This window comes from Palaemon carinicauda, chromosome 7 (genome assembly GCF_036898095.1).
Source record: "Palaemon carinicauda isolate YSFRI2023 chromosome 7, ASM3689809v2, whole genome shotgun sequence".
In the NCBI taxonomy this organism is placed as follows: Eukaryota; Metazoa; Arthropoda; class Malacostraca; order Decapoda; family Palaemonidae; genus Palaemon; species Palaemon carinicauda.
In genome coordinates, this window is record NC_090731.1 from 103,199,791 (window position 1) to 103,225,397 (window position 25,607).

The 25,607-nt window shown below is 37.4% G+C and overlaps 1 protein-coding gene and 1 pseudogene across 1 annotated transcript in view; one reads left to right on the forward strand and one right to left on the reverse strand.

Moving 5' to 3' along the window:
- The window catches only part of LOC137643614 (oxytocin receptor-like), a 331,637-nt gene that overhangs the window by 304,759 nt on the left and 1,271 nt on the right, over nucleotides 1–25,607 (forward strand). The gene's annotated exons all lie outside the window — the stretch shown is intronic.
- On the reverse strand, nucleotides 698–12,968 carry LOC137643751 (uncharacterized; annotated as a pseudogene).

A 25,607-nucleotide genomic window follows, 5' to 3' on the forward strand; every position in this document is an offset into this window, starting at 1 on the left:
AAGGTCGCATACAAGCCAGCCATAAAATGCAAGAGATAAATCACATGCAAAGGAACTTTAATAAATTATACATAAATAAGAAAAATATAATTCAGTAAATAATATTGCACATATAAAAATTATAATATACATATATATATATATATATATATATATATATATATATATATGTATATATATATATATATATATATATATATATATATATATATATATATATATATATATATATATCTATATATATATATATATATATATATATATATATATATATATATATATATATATATATATATATATATATATATATATATATATATATATATATATATTTTCATATATATATATATATATATATATATATATATATATACAAACAAACCAGAATTTTACCATGAATTAAATGCAAATAAACTCTAATATAATATTATATATGAGAAAATATAATACTAAACAAAAGGATTTCTTCAAAAATTATATACATAGTGCTAACATAAGACAAAGCAAGTATGCAAACATATAAAGCATTCTCAATGTATATGAAAATACAAATACAAACAAATACAGTATACAAATACTGTGAAATGTTTTTCTTTATTTAGGAAATAGAAAAAAAAATAAGAAGACAAGGAACACTAACAAAATAACATGTTGAAGCAGTATACTTCTGTAGTGCTACTCAGGTGTCCAAATATGCTTAAATATTCATGCACTTATAAGTAAAATAAAAAGGTAAATATAATACATACCACTAAACATGTTCCTAATGCCAATTATGTCAGCTCCTTAGAAGTATATTATTTTGTTAGCTTTATGACAAAAAAAAAAAAAAAAAACATTGCATAGACTATTCTATAACATGAACCTTAATCAAATTTTATCAAATATGTGAAATCTTTGCAAAAAAAAAAGGAAAAAAAAAGATAGCCAAGTACTTGCTTATGTTGAACTGTACATCAGATTTTATATGGCATAAAATATAATGCCACAGTATTTATCATTTTCAATCAATGATAAAGCTCTCTGTTTTAACAACTTAAAAGCAAACTCATTCCATCCAACATTAAAATTATTCTTGGATACCCAGTACCTCACCATTCTTGTTGTTGGTAAAGTAAATATCTTGCTGATAAAGTTATATGCTATGGGACTTTTGGAATAAAGTCCAAGAGAAAAACATTTCTAAGAAAGTGAATATCTCCCACCATATTTAGAGACACTTCCTAATTTCACTTGTGTTTTAAAAACTTCTAGAGCTGTACCACTTTTATATTTGCTTGTATTTTTTTTTTAAATTGTAGATGGTAGGATACATGTTACATGTATCACAATTTTTTTGGAGTACCTTCATTTGTTCAAGTATTTTCATAAGTTCACAAATCTGCATACGTTGCTACTTTATTAGTGCACACTGGTTTTTCTTTTTTTCTTTGCAAGCTGTTGGTAGACTCTGAAAAAAAATATTAAAAGTTAATTTTCCAGGGCAAAAACAATTGGTATAAACATAAAAATACCTATTAAATTATATATATATATATATATATATATATATATATATATATATATATATATATGTATATATATATATATATATATATATATATATATATATATATATATATATATATACATATATATATATATATATATATATATATATATATATATATATATATATTTGAAAAATTTATTTATTTATTTGTTTGTATTTCAGAACTGACCATTTAATGGGAAAAATATTTGGTTTTGATCTCTTAAAAAAAATTGATTCGTGGTAACATCTTACCATATGATTTTATGGTTATGAATGTTGGTTCTCCTTCGTGTAACCCTAATTGGATGGTCTCATAATGTATTTCAGGCTTTTGTAAATTATACATTCCATTTAGAATGCTACAATCCAACATTACTATTATAGTAGTTGTAGTAGTAGCAGCGGTAGGAGGAGGGTTAGTAGTAGTAGCAGTATTAGTAGCATATGTAGGTCTAGCAGTCATAATAGTTATAGTAGGACTAATACTTAGAGAAATGCAACTAATATTATTCATAATGCCATAATGATGTTACTGTGGCATTACTGTACTCTTCACTGCCAGTATCTTTGGGATAACCATCAGTAAATTCTGGAAACGCAAATAATATGAAATGAAACAAATTACATATTATATTCTTTTACTTGGCTTCCAAAATCATAAGTATTTTATGCATAAATATATATATATATATATATATATATATATATATATATATATATATATATATATATATATATATATATATATATATATATATATATATATATATATATATATATATATAAAATACTAAACAAAATTTTCTTACCAATATCTGATCGAACATTTTCACTTAATTCAATATTTTCTTTAGAATTTCCCTGGTTAGTTGATAGATGAACCCTATAGCCATAATACAACTAGTAGTCTAACAATTTTTTCACTGAAGACAAAGTGAATATATATGTAGCATAATATACCAAAATCTTAAAAGATCAATCTGTACCTACTATATGAATTAGAGTTAGTAAAAGCAAAACTAATATCTACCAAAAGCTTAGACCATATAATATGTTTCAAGGATGAAGTTCTTATCTCAGATGATCTATTCTCGAGAGCAGGAATGGTTCCTACAAGATTGATTATATTTAGAATAATTGTGATGCACTTACCATTTCAGTAAATCTAAACATATACAAACTGCTCATCAAATACACATCATATTCAAGGTTGGGCAAATTCTTGTGTGGATAAGTCAGCAACCAGGTTGATGTATAATTTCATTGGTGGTGTAAATCTATTGATGTATCTGAACTATGTATTTCAACAATAAGTGCATTATACAAAATATATGTATATAGATATGTACTCAAAAATATAGCAAACAAAAATAATTTTACTAAATTATTTACTGCAGTTATTTAAATTATCAGACATACATACATATATGAATAGATATATCCAAAAGTACACATGGAAAAAAATATAAATAGTATTAAACAAAAAATGCCATGAAGGAAAATGGAATGTGAGAATACTGGGAAATGCTTTCTGTGTACATTTTTCTCCTATCAGAATAAAGTACGGCAAAAGTGCTTACAAGTATGCTCACCTTTCATTTTCCATTGTAGCATACCCATATGTAAAACAGCATCTAAGATTTATATGGCTACAATTAAGTCAGAATTTTACAATAACTTACTTGTCTTTGATCTGGTGCAGCTAGTAAAACCTGTAATATGTAATAGATGTAGGCTTTTTACATAGAAAAATATGTCTCACTGATAAAAATTCAGCAGATAATATTATAATGAGTTAACACATAAATAAAATAGATAACATATACCTTCTACATGTTGATCTGGGCAGGCATTGTGATGTCAAGATCCTAAACAATTGTAAAACAAAATAAGTCAAAGTTCAAAAGCGGGGTAAGATAGAGGTGAATCTGTATCCAACAATGTGTATTTCACTAAGAAAGTCTTTGAGCACACTTAAGTTACTTGAAAGCCTGAACAATTATCAATTTTATTCATAAGATAAGTGCTCTTTTCAAACAGTGGTTAAGTTAAATTTTTCTCTCACTTTTCTCTTTACTCTAAAACATTTAAGTATAAGTTCAGAGAATATTGATCATAGCAAGCAGCGTAACTACGAGTCAAGTGTAACTACTACTCGTGGCGACTCACACCCGACTGAGATGACGGCCAGGGGCGTCGCTAGGCGTGACCCACGGCGTCCATGGGAACAGGTCATATATGGTCATGCTTGAGGAATTGTTTGTTACTCCAAACCGGATCCATCCTGTAGGCCTTCGTTCTACTGGGCCGTTGCTCCCCCAAGGAATCTGCGAAAACAAGGAGGAGACAGAAAAAAATACTTCATCTGCAGATTGACATGGAGACAGAATCCTATCGCCAGTGGAAGCTGAGAAAGCACACACTCCCAGGCGAGCCAGCGAACTGAGGTCATTCACCTGGCCTCAAACAGAGGTCCACAAACAAGGTGTACGTAACAGTAGCATAAGTTTGTCAGAAGCTGGATGTAGGTAATTTTTGGTGGAGAAATGCCTGCGGCACACATGATAGCTTGAATTTAGTTGTTGTGAGGTTTTTTGCCTCAACTCCTGAATTTGAATAATGTTCATCCATATCAAGCATATAGGTGAACATATAATACTAAATGTTATGCCATCATACTTCACCAGCATACAAAAAACATACTACTATGCTATAGTTTTGACTTGTAGCATGTTGCAGAGAAAATCCAATCACTCTTGAAAGCACAACTTTAAAGGTTACATTAGGTTAGGTTCGGTTAGGTTGGGTTAAGCTATGTTCTTGTTTCCTGTTTGATTTTTTTTTCTTGTTTTGGGTTTAAATCCAGCCCTCCACTTTAGTCGAGTGAACTACTTCTCGGGCAGGTTCATATTAATCATCTAACGAAACATTTTCATTATAACTTATACAATTCTTTGATTGTAGCATCTTCCAAATCATATGATCTTGTGAAAAGTAATGTCTTTAGTTTCTTCTTAAATTCAATTGCTCCCTTTAGGTCCTTCATTTCAGTTGGCAGTTTATTATAATGTCTAGGCGCACAGTAGCTAAAAGCCCTTTCACCAAATTTACAATTTGTTCTTGGTTCAGATAGCCTATGTTTGTCACTCATGTGTCTTATGTTAACATTTGTTTCTAGTTCTAATTTGTTCAGGCATTCTTTTAGATATTTTGGTTCATTTTGGTTTAGTATCTTAAACGTTAGTAAGAGTAGCTTGTATTAAATTCTCGCTTTTACCGGCAGCCAGTGTAATTTAATTAGTGCAGGGGTAACTCTTTCCCTATTGTGTAGTCCTTTTATCAATCTAGCGGCTCTGTTTTGTACTCTCTGAATTTTCTTCAGCTGATATGTAAGGTAACTTTTTGTGGGAATCACATTGAAATTATTTTTGAAAAATTCTATGGCTATTTTTGAAGCTACAGCCAAATGTATTTCCTTGGCTTTGACTTGGCCACTCGTTTAGGCTTGGGAAATATGCACTCTTGCTATTTCTAGAACTCTCTGCAAGGTTAGCTTCTTTTCTTGTAGCAATGTCTTCCTAAACTCTTGTGGGTTAGTCTTTACTATAATTTTCCCTATTAATCTCTGGTCTAGATGTCAAAATTCACAGGTTGAAGTTAATTTCCTTAATCTAGTCACAAATTGATAGGCTATACTGTCTCCCTCGATTCCTGTGAAGCTTCGATAAGCTGATAACATTCAAAGTACATATTTGCTTGAGGAGCAAATGATTTGTGAGCCATTCAATTCTCTTCTGTAAATTTTCTTAACTTCTAACCAGCAGTATGAAGTAATGATAGTTTCTGGTTCTTTTTATCTATTTTCCCTAGTGCTTCTACATAAATTTGGAAGCTGCTTCTCCCCTTTTTGGATCTTTTACCCACTGATTTTGGATCATCACCGAAACTAAATCTGTCTAACCTCTGGACATCTATCGGCATGTTTGTTGTTATACTAATCAGTTTTGGTTAGGCTAGGAATTTGTAAGTTTTTTCTAACCTTTTAGGCTATACTTTCTTTTACACACCTTGAACAATTTTACTCTCTAAACCAACACTTTTTTATTCTCTTAACACTCCTGAATTGGCACAGCACTACTTGGTTGCTGGTTTGAGTGTGATGAAGCCATAAAGTACTCAGTAAACTTGAAAAAAAAGTTTGAAACCAAAAAAAAAAAAGGTACTGTGGATGCCTTGCCTTAATCTTATATCCAATATTAGTAGGGCTTACTCATTATTAGCACATATTTCATGTATTATATTGTTAATACTCACCATTCTTTATCCTTAGGGAACCTGTGAAATGCCGAATGAGGATCGATTTCTTTTCGTTTATTGTGAAGAACACACTTGTGTGACTTATTCACTGTTGGTGCCATGATTTCGTTTGTGTCAACTGTCAAATTCTAAATATAAACAAACAGACGACATGCGATATACCTACGACGCCATCTGAACACTGAGCAGTCAAACTATTGTGTTCAATTTGGAGTTGGTTACTAGTATATTAACATTTGTATTTTGAGCCTTCCTATCTTCCTTCAGTCTTAGGCTTATAATAGCTTGTAGAGGTATTTAAAGAGACAGAGTTGTAGACCTTTAAAGAGTGGGCATGACGCTTTCAAATGTATGCACCTCGGTAATAAAGATTGTATTTATTTTTTTTTTACAATTGTTGGTTGGTTATGTAATTATATCGTGTATATCTGGTAATTTTTCACATTTTTTTTTTCTCTTGTAGAACCACTCGTTGGCCAAAGTCCACCATACAATAACCAATTACAGACAGGGAAATTAGTAACATCTTGATTCCCTTGAAGAACGGTTGTTGTGGTATCGCTTCTGAAGTGGTCTGTTATTTATGCGTTTTATGGTTATTTTTGTATTTCTTTCCCCCGTCCGAAATTCCCCTCGGGGGAAATATGGCCCAGGATATATATCCCCCCATGGGAACTTTGTCCCAGGATAATATTCCCCTATCTGGACCAAGATTCCCCCTTTGCTTGGTGGAGGTAGCCATTGTTTCGGACCGGGGGAAAACAGACCATTACACCCGGTCATAAAAGTAAGTCATTAGTTTCTCTAATTTTAATGTTTTTAGAGTGCACAATTCAACAATACCTCTTGCCAGTACAAGTTTTTGCCTGGGCTTGGTCCCTGCTAGGGGTTGTGACCTGGGAAGGGGGTCCGGGAGCTTGTCCCCGGCTAGGGGCTGTGACCTGTCAACTTCTAGGTTAGGTTAGAAGGGTTTGTTAGATTCTGTACCCTTTAGTACCTTTTTATATTTTGTGTAAAGGGTATATGGAAAAATGCTTTAAAATACACAAGTTAATATTATCATAGCATTGCTAACGTCAGCAATGGCATCGTAACGTTAGTAAAGCTGCGTAACATTGTATATATATATATATAAATATATATATATATATATATATATATATATATATATATATATATATATATATATATGTGTGTGTGTGTATATATATATATATATATATATATATATATATATATATATATATATATATATATATATACATACACACACACATATATATATATATATATATATATATATATATATATATATATATATATATATATATATATATATATATATATATATATATATATATATATATATATATATATATATATACATATATATATATATATATATATATATATATATATATATATATATGTATATATATATATATATATATATATATATATATATATATATATATATATATATATATATTTTGGCAAACTTACCGTTGATTATTTAATTCATCAAAATAGTTTCTCTGTAAAGGAGGGTGGGGGAGAAATGGCCTAGGGGTGGGGAAAATATCTTTGGGCTGAAATTTCCCATGGGGGAATAACAGCCCGGGCTGCTTTTCCCTGGGGAAATCGATCCAAGGCAAATTTTCCCGGGGGGAATTTCAGTCAGGGTGGAAAAATTTCCTCCTATACCGGCAAGTTCAGACAGCCATAGGGAAGTTCTGCAAGAAAGCAATAAGAGTTATGGAAAACGTGATAAAAAAAGAATTTGTAATGCTAAAAGAAAAGGAGGCAACAAATAAGAGGAAAAAACAAGAAAAATACGGACATTTCAGGAAGAACAACGTACTATTGCTGAAGAGATTCCCGGAATGGCACTACTTCCATAGTGTCATTTGTGTTTTTGGTAAAGAGTGCTATTGAGGAGAGGGAAGGCACCCACTGCTGGATAAAAGGAAACCTCTCCAATGATTTGAGGCTTTGAGGATACCTCAGCAGTGAACCAAGTTGCCGGCAAAAGTGGAAAAATTAAATCAAGACGAAAATTACACTAATGACTCGAAGTAACCTCGTGGTAAGTTGGAGCCCATAATTAGTTAATATTTTTCAAAATGATTGAATAGCTGCCAGCAATATCATTATATGTTCTAGAGTTTTATGCCTGGAAATTAAAAGTTTCAAGAAAGAAATAAGTATGCTACAAGTATTTCCGAACTTTAAATGATTGTAGCGAAAACTAGTTTTTGTGCGTGAATTATTCATAAAAATCAAGTTTTTCACATAGCTACTTGAAACTTACCATGGATCTTGATATTAGTCGTAGATATACGGTATACAGAATTTTTTTTTTTTTCGGCAAACTGAAAATTGACCTTGTCTTTTGAAATCAAATAAAAAATCCTAGATTTATGTGATATCATTCTGGGCAGCCATCTTGTGAGCATAATATTTCATTGTAATTTGGAAATACCAAAATACAAAAATGTTTCGATATTTTTGTTATGTTCAAGTACATTCATGACAAATTTCTTGTCTCTAGCACAAATAATAAAGCCAGTAGGATATTTCTAGAACTTTTTTTATATATTACGGCAAAGCGCTGTTATTACATTATTTCACGCCAACACAATATTTGGAATCATATTTAAAACTATTAAAATCAGACCTACTCCCTGACAGGATCATTAGGAGTGTAAAAATGTCGGCGCCAGAGGCTCAGCAACCCATGGTTACCCACCTGAAAGAAAACGTGAGGTTGAACAAGCACTTATAGACATTCCTTTACTTAACACGAGGTCAACTACGAATGGAAATGCTGTTTTTAACTTTGTAAACAAAATTATCAGAGAAGAGTCGGCAAACAAATTTCAGACATTGGTGACTGACACTGAAAGGAGAAAAATCGGAAAACTAAAACCAAAAATAATGATATGCAATGTATACAATGATGAAGATGATGTAGTAAATGCTTTGATTTAAAGAAATCGCTGCCTGGACCAAATCCAAAATATAGAAGAGAAGATAAGTGTAGTCCTGAAGAAAAATGCCGGGGGGGGGGGGGGGGGGGGCAGGGACCACCCACTATGTGCTGAAATGTGATCTTGAAATTCGGAGGGCTATTCATGATAATGGGGACAAAGTTTCGTTACGATAGGGTACTTATAACATACGTGATAGGTACCACGCGATCCCCTGGTACCACTGTCAGAGCTATGGGCATCTTGAAAAAGATTGCAAGTCTAAGAATGATGATAAAGTCTGCGAGAAATGTTCAGAAAAACATTCCACCAAGGAGTGCAATTCGCAAGTCTCAAAGTCTATAAACTACACAAAGTTAAACAAGCCGAGTGACCACATAGTAAATTCTAGGGAATGCAAAGCTTATGACTTAAAATTGAAAAGACTAGCAGAAAATACTGATCATGGTTAATAAGGATGTCATAAACTGTGGCTATGTAAATATACAATCTGTAGGTAATAATACTATTCAAATTCGAGAAAAGATAAACGAGAAATATTTGAATATGTTAGCATTATCTGAAACATGGTTAAATAACTTGGACAAGGCAAAGATCACTGAAATTATGCCACCGCCCCCCCCCCCCCCCCTACACACACACACGCCTTCTTTCACATACCGAAAGAAGGTAGTTCTATTGGGGGTGTCTCACTCTTTATTCATAAAAGTTACTCAAATCTTAAAATATTGAAGAGAACTAGTGTTACAAGCTTTAAATATATAGAAATATACTTTACGGTCAAAAAAAAAAAAAACACAGAAAAATATCCTTTGTAACAATCTACAAACCTCCTAGAACAAACACTAGTATCTTTTTTGAAGAATTCGGTGCTTTCATTGAGATGATTACCATGGAGAAAAACGAATTAGCTATCTGTGGAGACTTAAATTTTTAGATGGATGACGCATCAAATCCTGACGCTTAGCCTAGGCTTTTACTGAGTTATTAGAATCATATCGACTAGTGAATAATATCGACTGTGCAACTACTCCAACTGGGCATATGTTGGACTTAGTTTTAAGTGATGACATGAATAATATTGTATATGATATAAAAGTTGAAGAGATGTGTACTATCTCCCCAGTACACAAATTTATTACGTTTAGTCTACCTCTTCAGAAACAGGCATTAGTAAAGAAAATAAACTTTAGACATTAATCAAATTTTTTTTCTACCCTATTTATTGAAGAAGTTATAAAGAAAATAAATGATGCCATCAACATTACCTGTGATCATGATGACCAACGTTTGCTGGAAGCTAAGTGTGTTAACTGTCTTACGACCACTTATAATAAAGTGAGTAAAAGTTAATATGATAGATTCCATGTGCCCACCAATGGAAAAGACTATAACTGTAAAAGACCAATATCCTTCGTTTGATGGAGAGACTTTGGTGAAAAAGAGGGAAAAAAGACGTAAAGAAAGAAAGTGGAATAGGATAAAAACTGAAAGTACTTGGGTGGAATACAAAACTGTTGCTGTCAATATAACTACCTACTAAAAAGGAAAAAAAGTGAATACTATCAGAGAAAGATCCTTGAAGCAGCAACAAACATAAATAAGTTATATCGTCTCCTAAATGATATGATGGGAAATGTAAAAGAAAAGAAGCTACCTGATGGATAGTGACCAGGAACTAGCAAATAATTTTCTAGTATTCTTTAAAAACAAAATTGAAAATATAACCAAGTCATCTGTAAATATTCAATATCAAATTAATTATACACCAGGCACGAAGACAAAATTAATTCGATTCAACAACATAACACAAGATGACATCACGAGAATTATCAAGAGAGCAAAGACAACAAACTGCGTGATTGATCCTATGCCAATATCTGAAGTAATTGGAGAGAGGAACTTTTCTAGACTAGCCGAAATAATAATGAGGATAGCAAATGCAAGCATTGATGAGTGTAAGCTTCCTTAATTTGAGAAAATGGTTATAGTCACACCAGTTCTGAAAAAATGCACTGGACTATCAGGAATTACGCTTATAAAGACCTATTTCGAATCTATCCTTTGTTTCAAAAGTGCTTGAATATATAATTCTTGAACAACTAGTCAGCCACTTAGAAATAATAGAAGCTTTGCCTGACAACCAATCTGCTTACAGAAAACTATACTCTACGGAGACAGCCTTCTGCTCTGTTGTAAATGATATGCTGGAAATGATGGATGAAAATAAATGCGGTATTTAACATTGCTCGATCTCAGTGCTGCTTTTGATACAGTTGTGCTTGACCTGCTACTAAATTATCTACGGTCCATCGGCGTTGAAGATCAAGCCTTCGAATACCTAAAAAAGTATTTAGTTGGTAGAAATTACTTTGCACAAATTGGAAACTCTTATTTATCATATGAACCCTTAAACAGAGGGGTACCCCAGGGGAGTGTACTTGGTCCAATGTTATTCTGGATCTATACTTTTGTTCTATGGAAAATACTACAAAAGCATGGCGTGAAGTTCAAACTATTTGCGGATGATACACAATTTTACTTATCCATAAATGATAGAGATGAAACTACTGAAACTCTAAACCGAATCCTTGATAGTGTTAGAGAATGGATGACATTTAAACAACTAAAATTAAATGAGAACAAAACGGAATTCATGGTGGTGGGTAAGAAAAAAAGCGTGAGAATCTTGGGTGATATTCAAATGAACATAAATAATGACTCAGTGCCGATACCTTGTAAAGTTTTAGATCTAGGTGTATTTCTTGACTGTAACCTGTCTCTAAAAGCCCAAATAAATAATGTAATACAAACTGCTGGTTATCATCTATGAAATATTGCATTTATAAAAAGAGTACCTGGACGAAAATTCTGTAAAGAAACTTGTGATAAACTGTGTTATTACCAGGAGTGACTACTGCAACTCTATCTATTACAATTTACCATAAGTGCAACCTAAGAAATTACAAAACATAATAAACAGACGACCAAGACTGATAAAAGGTGTCCCACCCAGAGAAAGGATTACCCCTATACTAATTGATTTACACTGGTTGCCGATTAAAGCGAGAATTTAATTTGAAATATGTACAAATGCCCACCATGTTATCAGAACTGGTCGTCCAAAATACTTAAGAGAATTTCTACATATTGCGCAGCCAACAAATCATATCAACGCGAGAATAGTTAGATGGCTTCAAACTGCTGGAACCTAGATATATGTCTACTTCAAATATGCGGCCTAGAGTCTATATAAGCTCCCATGAAACATTCGAATGATTGAAGACATTAATGCTTTCAAGAGGAAACTGAAGACTTCCTTATTTCAACAGTCAAACAACAGTGACGATTTAACAGTAAATGAATAATACACGATATGAAACATTAAATACTCTGAACAAACAAGGTAAAACGACAGCAGAGGTCCTGTAGAGAGTGGGGTTCTCCTGCTATATGGGGTTGGAAAAGCAGCCATCAAAGTAAGTAAGTAAAGTATGCTCAGTGTACCACTGGGTCTTGTAAGGGAAGGTATCGAGCAGCTGATCCTCTTCCCAGGCTCAGTGTTATTTGCCGTGTTAGTCCATGAGACGCATGAAATGCTATGCAAGTCTAACCAATTGAGGAGTGTTGTAGAGGCATGAAATGCTATGCAAATTGTACTAATTTGCATATGCAGTCCATTAAAGGCATGAAATGCTTTAATTGAGGAGTGTATCAGATACATCAAATTCTATACAACTTGTAGCAATTTGCATAAGTAGTCCATCAGATGCATGAAATACCATGCAAGGGTAACTAATTTCATACAAGTTGTACTAATTTGCGAGTGATATTCTTTTGGATACAATGAGTCAGACAAGATTTGAATTTCGAAATAGGTGTCTACGCTTTGATGATCCAAAGACAAGGGTGGATAGAAGAAATGTAGACAAGTTTGCACCCATCAGAAACCTTTTTGAGATATTCAGTGAAAATTGCAGAAGGATGTACCCACCAGGGAAATATCTGACAATTGACGAACAACTGTTGGGTTTCAGGGGCAGGTGTCCACTCAAAATGTACATTCCTATTAAACCGGCGAAGTATGGAGTCAAGCTTATGTTATGTGATAACAAATCAAAGTACATGCTTACTTCTAGCCCATATCTAGGGAAGTATGAGAACCGGGATGTCGATAACATGCCACTACTACTTGAAACATCACCAGCAATAATTATTTTACGTCGGTTCCCCTTGTGGAGGACCAGTTTCAGAAATGAGGGATGACTTATGCTGGGGCGGTCATGGCAAGTAAAAAAGAAGTGGCAGGTGAAATGAAAGAAGTTTCTTCTCATGAAGAGGGCTCAAAAGTATTCCTATTCACAGACAACATGATTCGGGGCTCTTACGTGGCTATATCATCAAAAAAGAAAAATAAGAATGTCTTGCTGCTATCATTAATGCACACATTACCATCAATAGAGAAATCGGGGGATCCAGAGGTAATATATTCATGTGGGAGAAGTGCACAGTGATGGCCAATGTGCATAAATTATGGCATGATAAACATAGGTGCCACCAATGCATGGGTCATTTACTGTAAGAAAACTTTTTCCTCTCTCAACAGAAAATAATTTAGGCAAGTAGTTGCAAACGCATTCATAAAACCCTGGGCACATCAAAGTCTAAACACCCCCACCCTAACGATCTCCCAAAGCAACATCATCAATATTGTCTGCGAAATAACTCAGGATAGTAGTAACAAGATGGTAATTGCAGAAAGTCGCTTTACGCCATCCTATTGCAAGAGATGCCCAGCAAGGAAACGCCGCAAGACACGCTTTCACTGCACCAAGTGTGACCTCGCTGTGTGTCTCAGCCACTGCTATCCCCTGTGTCCTGATTGTGAGTCAAAGTAGGTAAGTAGTAGAAAACTAAACATTGTGGCTCATATTATACTCATATTATTGTCCCATTATCGGCATAATCCTATTATAAAGTGCCACTAAATGAAATAAAGGCATGGAAATTATAGTTTAATGTCAAAGAGGGCTAACAAAGTCATAAAAAAACTGGATAGTGGGTATATTCATGTTTTTTGTAACATAGAAATTTCCCTTTTTCACAGTCTTCCAGAGGTGACCTGCCCGATAAGAAAAGAGCTTCATAAAATATTTTTTTCTTAATTCTTATGAGTAGAATTATGATAATTTTTTTTCTTAAGTTTTATTCAAAGAAATAATTTTTTGGTTAATTTCTCTGGTTTCCTTTATTATTATTCCTTTTCTGCAAAATTACTTAAGTTAGTACCTATAAAAGTTATAAAAAACTATTACAATAATTTCGTTTTTATTTTTCAAAATAGGAGTCTGTCACACGTATCGAATGCTTTGCAAGGTGCTGAAAATAATGAATGCCTTTAAGGGTTACCATAATCCATGAAAGTTCCAAAATATCAAATACTTTTTTTTTACTGATTTTTTTCCACTTTTCGTTTGGCACCTCCTTAAAGTAAATGTTAGAGTATTTTAATTTGATAGTCTATGCAATTTACTTTTCGTAATCTACAGTAGGTTTCACAGACGGTAAAGTATTTTAGGAAAATAGAGTCGAAGAAAAGAAGAAATGTATCGTACAGTTTTTTGGCAAATTGCTCAACTTGTAACTTACCAGTAGGCGAAAAAAAGGTTGGCACAGCCTCTTCCTTCAGTGCATGTTGTCTTTCGTTTTTTTAATTTTTAGGAGTCAATACTTCATGTCATCAGCATGGTACTCTGTTTTAAATTTTACTGAACAAATTAGAGCATAGCTCCAGTTAACAACATCTGCACGTTTGCAAGCATGGACCTATTTCTTCTTCCTTTTTTTTTCATCTTTTGGGAAAGTAGAATATCGAATATCCATAATAATGGTCTTTTTACTATTATTATGGCATCTAACTACAGCAAAAACGGAAGGCATGTCTGCTGGAAGTTAATAAACGTGAGAGAGATCAAGTAACGGATTTTGAGCGAAGCGAAAAATCTATTTTTGGTTGAGATAGCCATGTCGTCCTGATGGAAGGTTCCTATGAGTAGCTTTCTAAGGGATATTTGCTACAGTGATATTCCCAGAGAATTTACCTTTAAGTCTCCAGAATTCTAACTCCTGGCGCGAATATCTTTAAAATTTCTCTTAAGGATATCGCATAAATAAGGTGACATATATCTTGATACGACACATAGCGATCTTCACCCCGAATACCGTTTTCACTTCGAGGAGGAAAGTGGCAAAAATAGAAGGGGAGCCGTTATCAGGGTACCCTACCTCCCATACTACTATTGAGTATCTAGATGGCGCTGTATCCTTGTAGCGTAGAGAATGGTGCTACAGATATAGTAATTTTGGGAGGGATCCTGCCCAGGCCTTTTCTGTAGAAAAGGAGGGCGGGTCCATCAGGACGACATGGCTATCTCACCCAAAAATTGATTTTTCGCTTCACTCAAAATCTGTTTTTTGGGCTCAAGCCATGTCGTCCTGATGGAAGCTTACCAGAGAATTACTAGAAAGTACTGTATCTGTGGATTTATAAAGTGCCTTAACCTTGGGACAATTTTTTCCTCTGGTCATCCAGACCATTGAGACAAATGACGTTACCGTTATACGTCATTACTGCTAAACATAAACCATGTTAGGGATTCCTGCCCCCCGCATGCAAGAGTCATACTAGACGCAGGAAAGGAGTCTCAAGGTTTGCATATAATATATGAACAAACATAGCATCAAATAAAAACAGGTCTCACTGTTTGTATAACGTATTGGAACAAACATTACTAGATAATGCTTTTATCACATATAAGAACAAGGGTATTAGCTATACATATTGTTCATAAGTAAATATGTAGTTTTATTAAAGGGTAAGAAAAATCTAATGTATTTTATTGAAAATCAATTGTAGGGCGAAATAAGACGCAAATACATATTGATAATATTTATTGGCAATAAATGACCAACATAAAGTAACAGGTATAACATAAGTGTTAATATATGTAATAAGAAACATATCACTCAATCATAACACAGAAAATTTTTTTTTTCACCTGAAAGGGAAAGCTTTATTACTGCCACCATAAATTTTAAAATTTGATAAATTTTCTAATATGAATTTCAATGATGTTGAATGTCTATTCACACTGTGTAAGTACACATGGCACAAGTCTTATCTATATGTTTTTTCACCTCAAATAATTAGAACAGTCTTTAGTGTCACCATGGTGACATTCACTTCAAAAGTATTGCACTGAGAGGTGTCAACACCTTCACCCGTATAATTGATGATCCCAATCAATTCACTGTTCATCACAGCACTAGACGATAGGTTTTAGTACACTACCTGCCGCCACCACGTAACGCTTGAGTTCATGCACTTGCTTTCGCATAATGCTTGTAGAACACTCTGGATGACTTCCATCCAGTGTATGAGCGAAGACGCTCAAAGTCCATATACAGAAAAAGGTTCAGTGAGGAAGCGATTTTTCTTGGATCATGACCTGCGGGTGTACTGTCAGAATCCGCTCTACAAATAAAATAGGTGATTTTCGCCCTAAGTTGTTTTAGGATAGGTTTGATCCTGAAGTTTCTCCTTTAAAGAGCTGTCCTCCCCTGAAGTCTGAAGTTCTTCGAAGATAGACCTTTAGACATTCCACTGGACACAGCGAGATATCTTCCGTCAGAGGGCAGATTCTCCAGGGACCCCATCTCTTGGTGGGTAGCTCGTTCTTAGCGGGAAATGTTGGATCAGGAAAAAGATTCATTTCTTCCACATCTTTGAACTGAATATGGCCCTCATCTCTGGATAGGACCACTATTTCACTAACTCTGGCCCCCGAGCCTATAGCAAACAAAAAAATGACTTTTTGAGTCAAGTCTTTCAGAGAGCAATCCTCATTGTTCACTGTTGAAGCATAGTGTAGGACCTTGTACAAGGACCATGGAATTGGCTTCAGAGGGGCTGCAGGCCTAAGTCTAGCACATGCCTTAGGGATCTTGTTAAAGTTTTCGTTTGACAAGTCTACTCAGAAGGCGTATAGTAGAGGTCTAGCCAGAGCTTACTTACACGTAGTTATCGTGTTGGCTGCCAGACCTTGTTTATGAAGGTGGATAAAGAAGGACAGACAGAAGTCATTTTTCCAAGATGATTCATATTGTCTTTTAGTTGACTTAGACTTATATTCTTCTAAGAAGTCTATACTGCCTTTAGAGATCCCAAATCTTTTCTTTACTGCTAAGGAGAGAAAATCATGAGATGAAGGCATTGGGTTCTCTGTGATGAACCGAAGACAGTCAACTTCTGGACCTGTTGAGACAGTGCTGGGTCTGGCAGAGGGACCAGCCTCAGCTTCAGTTCCAATACTAGAGGGAACCAGTTGCTCTTTGGGCACTTAGGAGCCACTAGAGCTGCCGTTCCCCGAAAGGATCTCAGCTTGTTGAGGACCTTCATTAAGAGACTGGTCGAAGGGAACAGGTAGATCCGGTTCCATCTGTTCCAGTCATGACATGGCGTCCGTCCCATCCGCTAGAGGGTCCTCGTATGGGGCCACATAACGAGGTAGCTTCTTGTTGTCGCTCGTTGCGGAGAGGTCGATCTGCAGTTCCAGGACTTGACGTAAGATGAAGGAGAATGAGTCTGCGTCTAGGGACCATTCTAACTCTATCGACATGAGCCTGGATAGAGTGTCCGCCGTCACATTGCAGAACCCTTGTAGGTGAACTGTTGACAAATGCCATCTCTTCTTTTCTGCTAGGCGGAAGATGGACAAAATCATTTGGTTGATTTGGGGCGATCTCGAACCTTGATGATTCAGACATCTCATTATCACCTTGCTGTCCAGGATCAGTCTTATATGGGCTGATTTGCGAGGGGAGAGTTTCTTTAGCGTCAGAAAGACTGCCATGGCCTCCAAAATGTTGATGTGGAAGGTCTTTAATAGAGAAGACCAAGTCCCTTGGACTTTCTGTTGATGGGAGTGGTTCCACCATCCTTCCTTCGAGGCATCCGTATGGATGGTGACTGAAGGTGGAGGTGGTTGCAAGGGCACGGTCCTCTTTAGGTTCTTGGCCTTCGACCATGGCTTGAGAAGTGATCGTAGTATGGTCGGTATCGGTCTTCTTAGATCTCTTCGAGCGTTTGATGCATATCTTCTCTAAACTCCTGACGCATCTTCTAGCTGTGCTCTTAGCACTGAGTCTGTCACTGATGCAAACTGGAGAGAGCCCAGTACTCTTTCCAGTTGGCGTCTTCAGATCCTGTCGGATTTCAGTAGTCTCTTGACAGATCCTGCTATCTCTCTCCTCTTCCCTTCTCTTCCCTGGGGGAATGGAGAGATGGTGTGACTTCAATTTCCAAAGGATTCCGAGCCATTGAAACTCTTGAGCTGGAGATAGTCGAGACTTCTTGACGTTGATCTTGAATCCCAGATGTTCCAGGAACTGGATCACTTTCTTGGATGCTTGCATACACTCCATCCTGGATGTTGCCCACACCAGCCAGTCGTTCAGGTACGCTACTACTTAGACACCTTCTAGGCGTAGTTGTTGAAAGACTGCGTCTGCAAGTTTTGTAAAAATCCTTGGGGCTATGCTTAGCCGGAAGGGCATGGCTCTGAGGACGTACTTCTTCTTCTGTAGCCTGAATTCTAGGTAGGAGGAGAGGGGACTGTTGACTGGAATATGCCAGTAAGCATCTGCCAGGTGTATCGAGACTGTGTACGCCCCTTTTGGTAACAGTGTCCTTATGTGTTGAAGGGTTAACATCCTGAACTTGTTGTTTTCTATGAACTTGTTGAGTGGCGACAAGTCCAGAATGACTCTGAGTTTGTTTGAGTCCTTCTTTGGAACACAAAACATCCTTTCACCCGCTTGCTCAAAAGTTTTAGGGTGTATTCTTCCAGTAAAGGGGTGGAGTGTTGGAAGAATTGAGGAAATGGTGGTGGAGCCTCGCTCCAGCTCCATCCGAGTCCTTTCTTGATTAGGTTATGTGCCCAAGGATCGAAGGTCCAACGATCCTGAAATTGTTGGATTCTCCCTCCTACCTGAAGCAACTCATTGCTTCTGATTTCCAGAGGATTTACCTCCTTGACTGCATTCTCCCTTGCCACCTTTACCTCTTGTGGGTTATCTAGAGGAACCCCGTTTAGACCCTCTAGCCTTGGGACGAAATGTAGTGGTCTGCCTCTCAAACGTAGGGTTGAACGCTGGTGACTGGGCAACCAGCTGCTGAGGCACCATCCGATAGGTTGGTGGGGGTTGAGCGACCATCTGGGGCATTGCGGTCATGGCAACTGTGGGTTATTGTTCTTGTCGCTGCCTGGCAGGGCGAGAGGGCAACCTAGGTCTTTTTGTCTTCATCTTAGGCTGGGGACCCTCATCTGGGGAAGACTTCCTCTTCGCTGACATGCCCGACTTCTGGAGAAGGCTTCTATTCTCCGTGGCGGCCTTGTCTACAACTTCCTTGACCACTTCACTCGGAGAGAGGTCCTTACCCCAGATATTGGAAGCTATTAGCTTCCTGGGTTCGTGCTTTACTGATGCGGAAGCAAACACGAACTCCATTCATGCTCTTCTGGCTTTGACAAAGCCATACAGGTCCTTGACTACAGTAGCCAAATGCATCTTGGCCATGACCATGTTCATATCTGGGGTTTTACCATTGCTTGCCGTCATCTCTAGACAGTTCTGCGGAGATAGAGATGCGGCCAGTCTTTCTTTTGTCTCTTGCTCCCTACACAAGAGAAAGTCAGACAGCTTAGAGATATTTTCGCTGAATTGACGTCCAGCGATATCTGCCTCCAACTTCCCAACTGAAAAGGTAAGGTGGACTTCCCTCCAGTCCTTTTCTTCCATGGGCAGGGCTAGAGATGATGGTCTACACTCATCGAGTGTAGGGCAAGGTTTGCCTGCCTCTATTGCCTTCATTACAGCTTTAAAGCCTTTCGATGTAAAAGGAAAGGCTATTGAAGCTGCAGCAAGAAAGGTGGGATGCTTCTTACTAATGGCTGACACTTTAGAGTTAGTGTAGCCCTTCTACTTCAGGCTACTTGACAAAAGAGCCCGAGCCTTATCATGATCAAGTATTATAACCTCCTTAGGTTCCGTCTCTTCCTTTGATGTTGGTTCCAGCTTCAGACGGACGAAGCAGTCTGGGTAGGCTTGAAAACGGGGCCAGAAGTCAACATCTTCGATAGGGACGGTCCCCAACTTCTCTGAGATAAAGATTTTGCCATTGGTAATAGGCGTGTATTCTGCATACCTCCAAGGATTGACGTCAGAGCAAGTTGGAATATCCTGAACCCTGAGTCTCTTGTGAGACCCACGGGAGGCGGTAAGTTGGGCCATTTGTCTTTCCCATTTCACCTCCCTTTCTTCGCCTTGCTTGCAAAGACTCTCCATGAATGCCATGAGATTGGCCAGTGCCTGTCTCATGTCATCTGATGAAGGGGCAGAAGATGTAGAGGGTAACGGCTCTCGAGCTGGAACTGACGGAGGGGACTCCGATTCAACATCATCATCTTCTTCTTCAGGAGTCCAGGTGGACTCCTCCTCCCAACCTTCCACTAGAAGGTCCTTCTCGGTGTCCTCAGACACCTCAGACATCCTCTCTTCTTGATGGATGTCCATGCCTTGCAATGCGTCAGAGACATCCGTATCTACGGCAATCTGGACACAACGGATCTCAGGTCGAGGCTGGGGTATGACTGCTTCCATACTGGCTTTTGGGATCACCAAGGAGCGCATCCGTTCGCTAGGAAGGTAAGGTCCCGTGGCGTTCTTTTGGAAGCCGCGAACCCATCTGCACAGCTTCTCTGGTGCTGCCTCCCTTGACTTTGCTGTCTTGTGGTCATCAAAAGCCTCAGTAACCAAGGCCTAGCAAATCTCTCAGTCCTGGGGGTCCCATTACCGAAGAGGTCCCTTGGAAGTGGAGCAGGAGGCATGAGCCCTGCACTCTGCATGGCCACAGAAGTGTTTGCTCCTGACGTTGCTGAAGACTTGTAGGCACTTTGGATGATCCTCCTGTAAAGAGAGGAAAATTAAATGAGTATGCGGTAGTTTATCTCACCTGATAAACAACTATATAAAATATTATTATTAATATTTTAGCACTATAGCTTAGGATAGACAAGCTAGAAAGGAACTAGGAAAGACACATACTTGTGTTTCCTGTCCAGCCAATTGCTGTGACCTCCCTCAAAATTAAAACCTAGATTTGCTTATTCAGGAAACTCAAGGGAAAGGTTCTAACCCCTAGGGGTGGATAAGTGTAACTTAACACTGACCTTTCCCAAGGTTTTAATAATGCGGGGTAAAAGGTAACTGATCATCTATCAGTCTCTTGAAAGAAATCTTTTTCTTCAATATAAAACTGAGCCCTGCACTCTGCATGGCGACAGAAGTGTTTGCTCCTGACGTTGCAGAAGACTTCTAGGCACTTTGGTTGATCCTCCTGTAAAGAGAGGAAAATTAAATGAGTATGTGGTAGTTTATCTCACCTGATAAAATACTATTTAAAATATTATTATTAATATTTTAGCATTATAGCTTAGGATAGACAAGCTAGAAGGAATTAGGAAAGACACATACTTGTGTTTCCTGTCCAGCCAATTGCTGTGACCTCCCTCAAAATTAAAACCTTGAGTTTTCCTATTCAGGAAACCCAAGGGAAAGGTTCTAACCCCTAGGGGTAGATAAGTGTAACTTAACGCTGACCTTTCCCAAGGTTTTAATAATGTGGGGTAAATGGTAACTGATCATCTATCAGTCTGTTGGAAGAAATCTTTTCCTTCAATATAAAACTGGTCTCAACAATAGACTGTGCAAGGATACACAGGGTATGTTGGAAAATAACTACTGTTTAATATATACTATAGTTTTCTGTCTGCAGTATGATCTGTACTGCAAATATACTGGCTACTGTATAATCATATACTGTAGTTTAGCCGGCATGTTGCCGGCTAGTCTAGCCCCTGGCGGCATAATCCAGCCGGCGGGGTAGTACCTGGTGGCACCGGTCCAGCCGGCATGTTCCCGGCTGGGTTAGTACCTGACGGCACCGGCCCAGCCGGCGGACCTGGTGGCACTAGTTGACAGAGAGAGAGAGGAAGCATGGAGTGAAGGGTTACCTTATTAAAGGTTTGTTAACAATAAATAAAGGTGTAAGTACTTAATCTTACTGCCTTCCTCCAGAAAGAGGGTTCAAATGGAAGGGAGAATGTATAATTCAGGCTTCCATCCAATTACGAAAATTGTTGCCGGTCACTGCCGGCCCCGGGTATGTGGATGGCAGTCCAAGAGAGGACTGAAGAACACTCTACAGAATAGGGGTCTCCCACCGGCAGCCGCCACAGCCGGCACAGCTTTTCCCGGAGCCTTGCGTCCATAAAGGAAGACTGAGCGACTAAACAGCTGCTATGTAGGAGCCCCGGCCGGCCCCACAACCCGCCGGCAACCGGTGAGATTGCAGGACGACAGCCAAAGAGTTGCGATGGCTAGGCCATCACTAAAGGACAGATGGGGCAGGGAAAAGGGTCCTGTATAAAGTGTGGAAGAAGGCGGCAGGGTTGCCGCCCCTACCACACAAAAAAGTAACTCTGTTTCAATATCGGTGCCATCCTAGGCGGCAGAAAAATATCTATTCCTCAGCCTAGGGTCAGCCGATATGGTGTTAGGAGGAGGTGGCAAGAGAATTGTCCCCGTCTCTCAACAGGGAAGAAACATTGTTTCAGTGTCGGCGCCATCCTAGGCAGCAGAAGAATATCTATTCTTCAGCCTAGGGTGGTGCCAACACAGGACTAATCTTCTAGACCGCAGGGGATAAAATGGCGGCATCATACAACCACTTCAAGTGCGGCCTAGGGAAGCATAGCCTCCTATGCCAGCAGCAGGAGCCGCCAGGGGAGTGACTACTCACCCTGCTGCTCTGCCATCAGCAAAGACTGAATACTCTGAGGTTCTGTCAAGAAACCCAAAGCCGGCTACCCGCCGGCAAGGGTAAGAGACAGAAAACCCTAGCCTATTCAAGCCTGAGTGTCTACTCTATGGCAGTACCAAATTAGGGTTGTCGCCAGGGCGGCACTCAGAGAGAGAAGAGATTACCCCTAAATCTTCACTGGAGACGAGTATCGAGTTATATAATAATTCTAGAGATATCTATATCCTTATGAATTCATAAAACGATACACAAGGGAAACCGGGAACATGTATGAAAGTATACTAAAGCGCATAGGCCATCTAGCCTAACGCAGGGTGAGACTCCGGTTACCTATATCACCGGAAATCTAACGTAAACAATCCATAGGAATAGGAAATGTATGCAATGTTATGTATAAATCATTATAAGTATAATGTGCCAGAATAGCTTATATTTTATTAATGCTACTACCACTAGGAAAGTAGACTTATTTCATGCATGATAGTAAACTGAAGCACGTAGGCTATGAAGCCTAGCGCGGGCGAGGTTTGGTTACCTAAATCGCCGAAACTCTAAAGAATACAATCAACATTATATATATCATCCCAGTATTACTTTAATTGAATTGCCTCAAAATATAAATGCTATTACAACCTGAATGTCGTTCGACTAACTAAATAACACATGCGTTATGAAGGACAGCGCCCATGGCGCCTCCGGTGATCGGCTGAGCTCCAAACACTTAAAATTACTCTAATTTCACTGTGAAGCAGGAGCTAAAAATTATACACTGTAAAGATCAAGCACTCAACTTTCCAGAGGCAGAAGAGGCTGGTGATTGCATGATAGATCCAAGAAAAGAGAGCGTATACGATAGAGCAACAGGGAAAACCACCGTGTGAAACCGCTACAACAATAGGAATGATGCGCCATCTTAGATACAGTGTCATCTAAATGCTCAATAGTAGTACGGGAGGAAGGGTACCTTGATAACGGCTCCCCTTCTATTTTTGCCACTTTCCCCCTTGAAGCGAAAACACTATTCGGGGTGAAGATCGCTATGTGTCGTATCAAGATATATGTCCCATGATTTATGCGATATCCTCAAGAGAAATTTTAAGGATATTTGTGCCAGGAGTTAGAATTCTGGAGACCTAAAGGTAAATTCTCTTGGAATATCACTGTACCAAATATCCCTTAGAAAGCTACTTATAGGAACCTTCCATCAGGACGACATGGCTTGAACCCAAAAAATACTATATACCTCTAGTCAAGTCAAACCTCGGCCACCGTCTCCGAAAATTGACGTCACCAAAGCTCCACCCACATGCGCGTAGCTCATAGATGAGCCGACCTCTCCGAGTATATTTAAAGGACATTGCTTACTTGCACAATCATACTCTTACTTTTGTTAGGATTCAACTTCATGACCCATAATTTACCCCAAGACTAATGTTAGCTAGATCTTTATTGAGGGATTCAGCAACCCAAGATCAAAATTCAGGAGATTAAAATGATGTAAGGAGCGTAGCATCATTTGAATATGCCACAAGCTTATTTTATCGGCCCAACCTCATATCATATGTATATAATATGAAAAGTAATGAGTCAAGAACACTATCCTGAGGAATATTAGATATTACATTCGTATACTCACTATGGTACCCATCAACAACTGTTTGGGATATATTATTTGAAAATTTAATAATAATGCTAAGAAAAGACCAATCCACTCCCAACTGTTTTAGTTTAAAAATTTAAGGGCAATCATATGAACTTCCTGCCAACAATCAAAGGATTTCTATACAGCATTGGAGAATGTAAGGATGGCATCACATGATCCAAGGCCTTTACAAAAGCTAAATTGCAAACAAGGGCACAGATGATTACCTTCAGCTTATCTATTTACACGTTTTGCAAAAAGGCATTTAAAAACTTTACATAGTTTGGGAGTTGTTGAAATTGGATAGTAATCAGCTGGACTTGAGCTACCACAAACGCATTTAGATAATGGGTTAACATTACAAATTCTCCAACAACTGCTAAAAGAATCTTCTTGTCAAGCTAAGAAATCTACAGTCTTTATAAGGAACGAAGTAAAAATACCATTCGGGTCTCCCCCTCGATAAGCATCAAGGTCCATCAAGAGAGCTTTAATTTCATGAGATGGAAAAGCAAAACTAGCTCGTTTAGCCTCAGGAAAAGAAGGAATGAGGAAGATCAAGTTTCTCATTACTGTGCTTACTGTTAAACAGATCAGCTAAAAGGGTTGTCTTTTCCTTTGAACTTTTAGTGACAGAGCCATCTGGTTTGAAAGAGGAACTGTTACGTTTATACCAAAAGAGAGAGAGGAAAAAGAGCATACTGGGCATAGAAATGAATGGAGAGCGATTATGACACAGTTCCGGTAGGGCCTCCTGCTACCTCTGGTCACACTTCTTCGTATTCGTGGCAAGAATGTTCTTAGTGTTTCTGAATAGTTTGCATATGATTCTTTTGATGAATTCAATTCTCCCTAACATATTGGTTATCAGTTATGACGTTTTCGTGATTAAGCGACATGTCAAACACAAAGCTAGCCAGCTTCGTGTGTATCGTAATATCTCTTAAACAAACAATTATTAAAAGGAAATTTCATAATTCTATCATAAAACTTCTCCAATTGTCTTGCGAAAAGAAACACCTGGTTTATGTCGAAGTGGCTACAATGGATGCGGCAACAAAATCAAATAGCTCTGACAAAAGAATTTCATTATACCATACCATTCATTAACAGAACTAAATCTTTGCCTATTAAAACGATAACGGCAGTCAGACAGTAACGCATTTTTCTTACAATAACAAG